Below are 8698 nucleotides of genomic sequence, written 5' to 3'. Positions count from 1 at the left end.
GGTCTCCTACTCTCGGGTTTCTAAATTCGAGAGCAATTCTCCACCATTCCTCCTCAAGCTTATTCCTATAGTTTCTAAACAAGATTACCCACAAGTTCTATGAAGGAATCGAGAGCTGAAACGTCATAGAACAAGATTCCCAAGAGATCGAATATCCGGCGTTTCGGGTGAGTTGCATACTGAGAATGATTTCTGGAAATTAAGGTTCCACACTCAAAGACATTCCTCCAAACCAGTTTCTATAGCTTGAGGAAAGGATATGGAAGAGGTTCCATGAAGAAATCAGGCCTTGAAAACCCCTAGAATCGGCTACCCGATAAGAAATCCCCCGTTTTAGCTCCGGCGAAGGAAATGATTTTGGACGAACTTTGGAGCACAATATCTTAGGCTGTGATCCACGAAAAGGTATGAAATCAATCCCAAGCTCTTCCTTGTAAAACCATCGTTAAGTTTAATGAAGAAATCGAGGGGAGAAACGAAGATATCGAGGCTGTGGAAGGCCACTTTTTGATGGAGGCGCAAAGGACGTGCGCGTCTTCTTCCTGTCCAAAGGAAGAAGACGATGACGTGGCCGGTTCAGTTGAACCGGCCAAGTCAGCCCAAAATCTGACCTTCCCTCGGTGTTTCTCAATTTTAACCCCCTTCCAGATCGGTTCTCATGAAAAAATTTATGGTTCCAGAAAGTAGACACAATAAGGAGTTTGTGAAAGGAAAGATGAAGTAATTCGGATACTGGAAGCTCAAGAACGGAGGTCCCGAACGTCGACAATGAGGTAAGTAGCCACCTTGGACTTTTCTTAAGAAATAATTGTAGGAATAGCTTGGATTTTCATATGAACCCTAAAACGAGTATTACACAAGGATCTATGAAAGTAAAACTCAAAGAACTGTAAGTTAAGGCGCTTAACCGACCAAATTGCTCGGGATTTAAGGAACATTAAAATAACCCACTAAATGAGCCCTGATGCCTATGAAATTTTAATGATGAGCATATTATAGCATGTTTAGGTTATGTGTGAAATTTAGTTGTCGATGGATAAGGATAAGTAGGTAAACTAAGAAACGGGGCAAAATGACCATAATGCCCTTAAAGATATCTACCTACGGTTCATGACCTAGATGACCTCCAAATGCTATAAAACTCTATAGTAGATCTTATTGTATGATGATTGATGAGGTGGTGAAGTTTGAAAGCCATTGGAACTCGTTAAGTAGCAAAACCAAGAATTAGGGGTAAAATGACCATAATGCCCCTAAGGAAGACTACCTACGGGTTAAGCCCTAAATGACCTCCCAACATTATGAAATGTTGTATGAATCCTTATCTCATGATGTTGTATAAGGTAATAAAGTTTGGGAGTCATTGGGAACATTAGATAGCGAAACCAAGATATGGGAAAAAATGTATATCACGATCCACATGACTTTACGTCCTAGGATGACTAACGAGGTACCCATGAGATAAGAGATTCCCCATAGGTACCCTTGGTTGCTAATAAGATTCTAAGTGCACAAGGTTCCGTTGGACTATTCCTAAGAAGAACCTTTAGGTTTCAAGTTTGACCCAAGACGTTATGCATAAACCTAGGATCCCCAAGAATACAAGGAAACGCCTAGGTTAAGGCAGATGGTATGCTTAACAAGTTGCTAGGATCCATGCTCGGAGTAACCATTATCTCCCATCATGAAGTGTACCACGAGATCTCTATTCCTCTTTAGGTGAGATGCCCTGCTATATGTACCACGAGCAAGTGTTAATGATTGACATATTATTTTCCTCACCTAAATGAGATGCCCTGTAATACGATATGCTAACAGGATGCCACGTTCATGATAATGTCACCTATGCCCTCATGGGAAGAAAACTAAGGGTTACTTTGAAAGTGTTTTCAGGACTAAAACACAATATATGACATGACAACCTCTAAGGGTTTGTTCTTGAAAACAAAATAAGAAGTCATATCCTAGCCAAGGTCTAAATATGCTCCAAATCACCAACCATGTCCTATAAGGTCTATTTTATATGACATGAGGATAAACTCAAGATTTCAAGTTGGTTGGAGCAAGTTTTGGAACATAAGCCAAGATGGAACTTAAGGAAACGCCTAAAGAAAACATGTCGAGATTCAAGACCCTTCTAGAACCCTTTAAGGAGACAATTATAAACTTATGACCTTCTAGAATAACTCATGCTAGTTATTACGATGGGTTCATATGATCACGAATGTATATAACTTAGGCCTCAAGAAAATAAGAATCTTAGAAACTTATAAGATTAAGAATCAAGAACAAGCTATACAACCACCAAGACAACAAGAATGCTAGGTACCACTCAAACATAAGGGACCAAAGTCCTCAAGACTCAAAATTCAAGAATGATAGGTATTACTCTTAAACTAAAAAATCAATTTATTTTAAACTAAAAAATTAATTTATTTTAAAACTAAAAAGTATACTTCAATTGACTAAAACATCCCTCATCCCAACTACAAAAAATTTAATTCAAAGCTCTCTTCCAATAGACAAACGATTTATTAACCTCCGTTGTAAGATTTCACTTCATCAATTTAAGTAGCGTTCAACTATAAATATCAAATTTTAAAGTATTTCTTGGCAAAGTAAATCTGTTGAAACTATCTATCAAAGGTGTTCCATAATGAATTGTGGAGAAGTGTTTCCTTCAATTCTAATTTCAATTAAGGATGTCAATGACAAAAAAGTGCAAGAGGCTAGAAGGTTTGTAGTGGAAGAAAATAACAAGAGTCATGGACATCGTTTCATTTACAAGCTGTATCATGTGTCTTATTCATGGTTACTTAAATCTCGTTGAATTGGTGCGCCTTTCACATCAGAGACATTTGTGCCTTAAATCGAACTCTTTACAATAGCGAACTTATTAAAAACTCTTTGCTTGACATAATTGGACCAAAGGACTGTATGGACGACCATAGCTCACTGTATTGGTCTCCAATCATGAAGTGTGCCGTCGGATCTTTGTGCATACCATATTCATTAACTATAACATGGTAAGAAATTTTTTATGTTTTGACCGGGCATGCCATATTCTATTGTTCTTATATATCTTTAGTTACCTGTGATTAAAGCAAAGAAGTATAGGCATGGTTTCCAACCAACCCTTCCATTATAGTTAGTTCGACGAATGGGTTTTTGTTATCATTTTATCGTTAACCCTTCCGATCGATTTTGTGTTATGATATCATACAGGGAATGAGAAGCGACCTTACTTGGACAAAAGTATATACCGTTTGATAATTATTGTTGATAACACAGATAAATTGAATTATAAGCCTTTTAAGTTCAAAAATAACAAATTATTGGTACACTTTTACTTATAATCTTCATGTAGGGATAAGGAAGGGAGGGATAGAAAAGATACTCATAATATCATTATGACTATGCCATATTTCATTAATAAAAGAGAGTAATACATCCACAAACACACACACATATATTTCGAGAGAGAGAAGACTTATTATAAGTAGAGATAGCATTCTAGTAGTTGTATTGCTACTTGTAGACAAGGAACTCGATAACTTCTTTAACAGATGAGAGCTTATGAGTAGGTGGCGATGGATATGTCACATGCACAAAAAGAAAGTTCTGCACCTTTGTAATAAAAGACCAAGGAATATCATCGTTATTTATTACTTCTATCGCAATAATATAAATTCTGCGAGGACGACGTTCTCTAGTCATACCAACCCGACCATTCACCACACACTTGTAGATGAAACGATGTCCACTATTCTCGTTATTCTTTTCAACTACGAACCTTCCTGCATTTTGCACTACTAGGATATTGACATCCTTAATTGGTACTAAAGCATCTAAAGGCAACCCTTCCACACGGCTCATTCTAACACCTATGGTAAATAGTTCCAAGAGACATTGTTAGGCCGATTTTGTTCATGAATACTTAAGAATTTGATATTTATAGTTGTAGTTGAACGCTACTTAAATTGATGAAGTGAAATCTTACAATAGAGTCTAATAAAGCGTTTGTCCATTAGAATAGGTTGGAATTAAATTCTTTATAGTTCGAGATAATAGTTGTATTCTTTAAATCATTGAGACTAGTGTTACTAGTACTTGTTAGTATATTTGAGTATAAATATTAAAATGATTAGTTATTAAATATTGTTTGAATTAAAGCGTTTAAAATTCAAATGATCTTCATAACCAAATTCATAAAAAAATAAATAAAATAATTAGGAAGCATTTATGTGCTAGATCAAAATAAGATGCATAAAAAGAACTTGCCGTAATTACTTTATTCATCGACCTTTAATCTTAAAAGTAACTTAAAATATTGCAATATTGTGATTCAATCGCCTATTATGAAATTAGGCCCCAACTAAAAAAATAATATTTTTAAAGGATGGAAAAATTCATAAGCCAACCAAAATATGTATTCAAAGATGAAGAATTCACAACAACAATCACAAACAATATTAATTAGCATCTTGTCTTTTGGTTTGTCACATTTTCAAACATGAACAAACCTCAATTTCGAGTCGGTGAGTATTATGGATCATAATCGACAGTACTTTGCACATAGCTTTGAACATTCTCAAAAGGTCCAAAGTTGAATTTCTTTAGAATGGTAACCAAATAACCTATGATTATTGTTGAATTTCCAAAAAATACACCACAAATTTCATTTATAGATATAAATGGAACCATTGATATAAATCCCTGATTATATAATTGCATCTTCACTAACAAACTCACCTCGGAGTGATCATCTTCACCAAAGGCTGCAAATTAAGAAGCCTTCCAGGATTACTCAAAAGTGAACTTTTAAGACAAAAGAAGTTATATTTGAGCAAGAAAAATCATGTTATATGTGTTTGGGATACCATGGAGCCACCAATGCAAGCAATCACTACCACCCGAAGTTTCTTTGATATTGTAGTTGTTTCTATGAGACTCATCCCTCAGATGTGAAAGAGTAGTTATATCCAACATTCTTACTTGTGTGCCTCTTACAGTACTCTCAACAAATGGATCGCTTGATCTATTCTACTCTACTTTACTTCCTCTTGATAACGGTGTGGTATTGACACAACTCATATTGCTGATAAACATCACTTACATCCAAAACCAGAGTATAGCGGTCGACATCGTCAAGGACCCATTCACCATTTCCATTCCTACCGACGGAAAAGTTTTATTACATTCATTTCTTTCTTCTTTCTAACTTCTTCATTCTCACATTAAACTTTTTTTTATTTAAAAAAAAAAATTAAACGTGAAAAGGGAGAAAAAAGAAAGAAGAACAAAGAAAACCCTTAACTTTGAAAACTTATCAAATACTCTTTGACCGATGTAAAGAACGCTTGAGAATAATTTATTCTCACGTCCCTCTTTGACACTTGTTGGATATATATTCGTACTTCACATGTCGTATCATAATCATTTCATATCGTAAAAACTTCGTGGTTATATCCTTCCCTAATTTATCATAGCCTTAACGTCCTTAGACATATCATAGTTGTGTCATTACCTGAACGTACCTTAGTCATGACGTTACAGGAATTTATCGTAACGCTATCGTTCTATCAATCTATCATAATTCTATCCCTTTCTACCCATAACCTAATCGTATTGTCTTATGAATCCATCGTGACCATATCGTTTTTATCAATCTATCATAACTATAGCACTTCGATAGGTAACCAAACTATAACATTTCATGAACATGTCTTATTCCTATCATTACATTACGTTTAATGCATCCTTCTCGTATCCTATCTCAAATATACCATTGAACACATGGTACCGTAAGTCTTATCATACAATTCACATATTATAACATATCATAAGCATATCGATTCACAAACATTTCACACATATCAATATATATGACACTTGCAGAACCACGGACACAGTCAACATCAAATATAACCATACGGATGGTAAGGCCACCTACCTGATTAGAGTCAACCTATATGAAAGTTCGATTTGTCCTTTGTATTAAAGTCAACCTATATGAACATGACATCAATTTCAATCATTTCTCTAAATTTTATGATGTTCTAGTGTTAGATTTGATGGGAATATTGCATGAGTAAAGTCTTGAAATGTCTATATATCAAAACTGTTTAACACTTTCCAAATCTTGATTTTTGGCTATTTGTGTTTTTTTTTTTTTTTTTTTTAACTTGTGTTCCTAATCTTACTTGGTGTGTTTGTTACTTATTTGTTTTTTTTAAGTATGTTAGCAATTAGCCAATTTAATCAGTTCATCCTTTATGTTTTTTTTTTTTAATTATGCTAGTCATTACTTTTGGCTAATTTAATCTATTTTATTTATTTTATTTTATTTTTTTGCTATTGATGGATGTATCTTTCTAAAACATACTAAATAAAAGTAAATAATTGGTTAAGAGAGGATATGAGATATAACTTAAGGTTAAATTTATTTCCATATGAGAATAATTCATTCTCATGTCCATCTTTGCTACTACTAAATTGAGGATTTTATTTCTCTTTGATCAAAACCATCCTCAAAATTGAAGTTGCAGTTAGTCAATTATAATATTTGACGTGCTAGTTTTCAAACTACTTTAAATGGGTGTAAAGAAAGCATGAGAATAACTTAGTGTTACTAATCTGACACGCGTTGGCATATACTGAACACTTGTTAATACAATGGATACATTACAAATTTATAATCCATCGTATCAGACACTTGACTTTGAATATATTTTGAGAGTGAAACGTACATTAAACTTTTTTTTAAGTATACAAATATATAAACTTATTTGTATGAATTTATTTCTAATATAAAATTGATAAATTTTATGAAATAATTATTTTTAATTAATGTATCATTGTCACATCGGTGTCCTAGTTTTTTAAGAATGACATGTTACCATATCTATTTGGTATCATGTTTATGTCTAGTATCTATATCTCATTTTTATTTTTATGACTCTGAGATATTTTTCTTTTATAAATAAATATCTTCACGAAAATAAGTTTAATTTATGTTGAGATGGAGAATAAAAATTGACACTTAAGGACGTTAATACTTTGGACTTTGATTCCTCTTAGTGTGAAGCTTGCATCTTGCAATTACTTGGGTAGAGAATGTGTTTCACTCAAAATTCACTCAAGAGAAAATAATCAAATAACTAACCATATTTGAGAGAGGATAATTTTTTTTTTTTTAATCTTTGAGAAATAAGAGAATAAAAATTAAAACATGGCATGAATGAATCTTCTTGAATGTTTGTTTTGTTCTCCTAAATGTATATAAAAAGAAAAAGAAAAAAAAAATCTTATATATTTTTAGATATAATTTAAGATTACCTATTTAATAAAACTCCATCCAAACTTCTCATAAATTTAATTATTATTTGTATACAAAAGTTAATATGTAAGAAAATACACGTACAAAATATTTATACTATTGGTAATACACTAGTCTCGGTTGTTTGACTAAAACAATGCAACCATTGTCCAAACTAAAGAATTTGATTCGAAGCTATCTCCTAATAGAGGGAGGCTCAATTAGACTTTGTTGTAAGATTCGACCATATCAATTTGAATAGCGTTCTCCAACTATAAATTTTGAACTCTAAAATATTCACGAGAAAAGTAAGTTTGTTGAAACTATCTATAAAAGTGTTCCAAAGTGAGTCATGGAGAAGATTTGCCTTAAAATCTAGTTCCAATCAAGGATGTCAATGATGAAGAAGTGCAAGCTGTTGGAAGGTTTGCCGTAGAAAATTTCAGAGGTGGTAGATATAATTTAATTTACAAGCGTATGGTGAATGGTCTTTTCAGACCAATATAGGCTTTGACCCCAAATTTTATATTATTGTGATAGAAGCTATAAATGACAATAATATTCATTGGTCAGATATTACAATTGTGAAGAAGTTCTGTCATATGCATCGGACGCTACCGCCATCCTATAAGCTCTTATCTTTTGAGGAATTCATGAAATTCCCTCTCCACAAGTAGCAGTATAACTACTAGATTGCTTTCTTTACTTACAATAAGTCCTCCCTCTATATGTGCTTGTGGGACATTACTCTCTTTTATCTATAAAAATGGCATAGCCATAAGGATATAACAATCTTTATATAAGTATCCTTTCTTTTTCTCTCGTACCCACCTTATACATAACATGTTAAATTAACTCATACTTAAAAAAATAATTTCTCTCTTTTAAAGATGCAAGATATCGATCCCCATACCTCTTGCATGCTAAACGAGCGTTCTACCATCTAAATCCCCACAATTTTTGCATTACAAAACCCTAAATTTCCCGTCATCAATAATAGTGAAAATGAAGAAATATTGCTACCCAACATGTCATGAATAAGGAAAAATTGAAAAGAAATAATATATTTAATAATAAATTGTCTTATTTTTGGAGATGCGAGGTATCGATCCTCGTACCTCTCGCATGCAAAGCAAGCACTCTACCATCTAAGCTACATCCCCATAATTTTTATATTATAAAACCCTAAATGTCCTATCATCAATAATAGTGAAAATAGAAAAAATATCAAAATATTAATAACAAATAGTTTGGTTTGGTGATGCGGGGCATCGATAATTGTGAAAATAGAAAAAATATCAAAATATTAATAACAAATAGTTTGGTTTGGTGATGCGGGGCATCGATAATTGTGAAAATGAAAAAATATAATAACAAATT

The 8698-nt window shown here is 33.0% G+C and overlaps 1 non-coding gene across 1 annotated transcript; it reads right to left on the bottom strand.

Moving 5' to 3' along the window:
- Positions 1–8408: 8408 nt before the first annotated feature.
- TRNAA-UGC lies at positions 8409–8481 on the bottom strand. Its single transcript has one exon. It is a non-coding gene; the product is annotated as a tRNA-Ala (tRNA).
- Between the last annotated feature and the right edge of the window lie 217 nt (positions 8482–8698).

The sequence above is a fragment of the Cucurbita moschata genome, unplaced genomic scaffold (assembly GCF_002738365.1).
Source record: "Cucurbita moschata cultivar Rifu unplaced genomic scaffold, Cmos_1.0 Cmo_Scf00065, whole genome shotgun sequence".
In the NCBI taxonomy this organism is placed as follows: Eukaryota; Viridiplantae; Streptophyta; class Magnoliopsida; order Cucurbitales; family Cucurbitaceae; genus Cucurbita; species Cucurbita moschata.
Note: the sequence above shows the minus strand (reverse complement) of the source record. Positions and strands in the feature narration are given on the sequence as shown.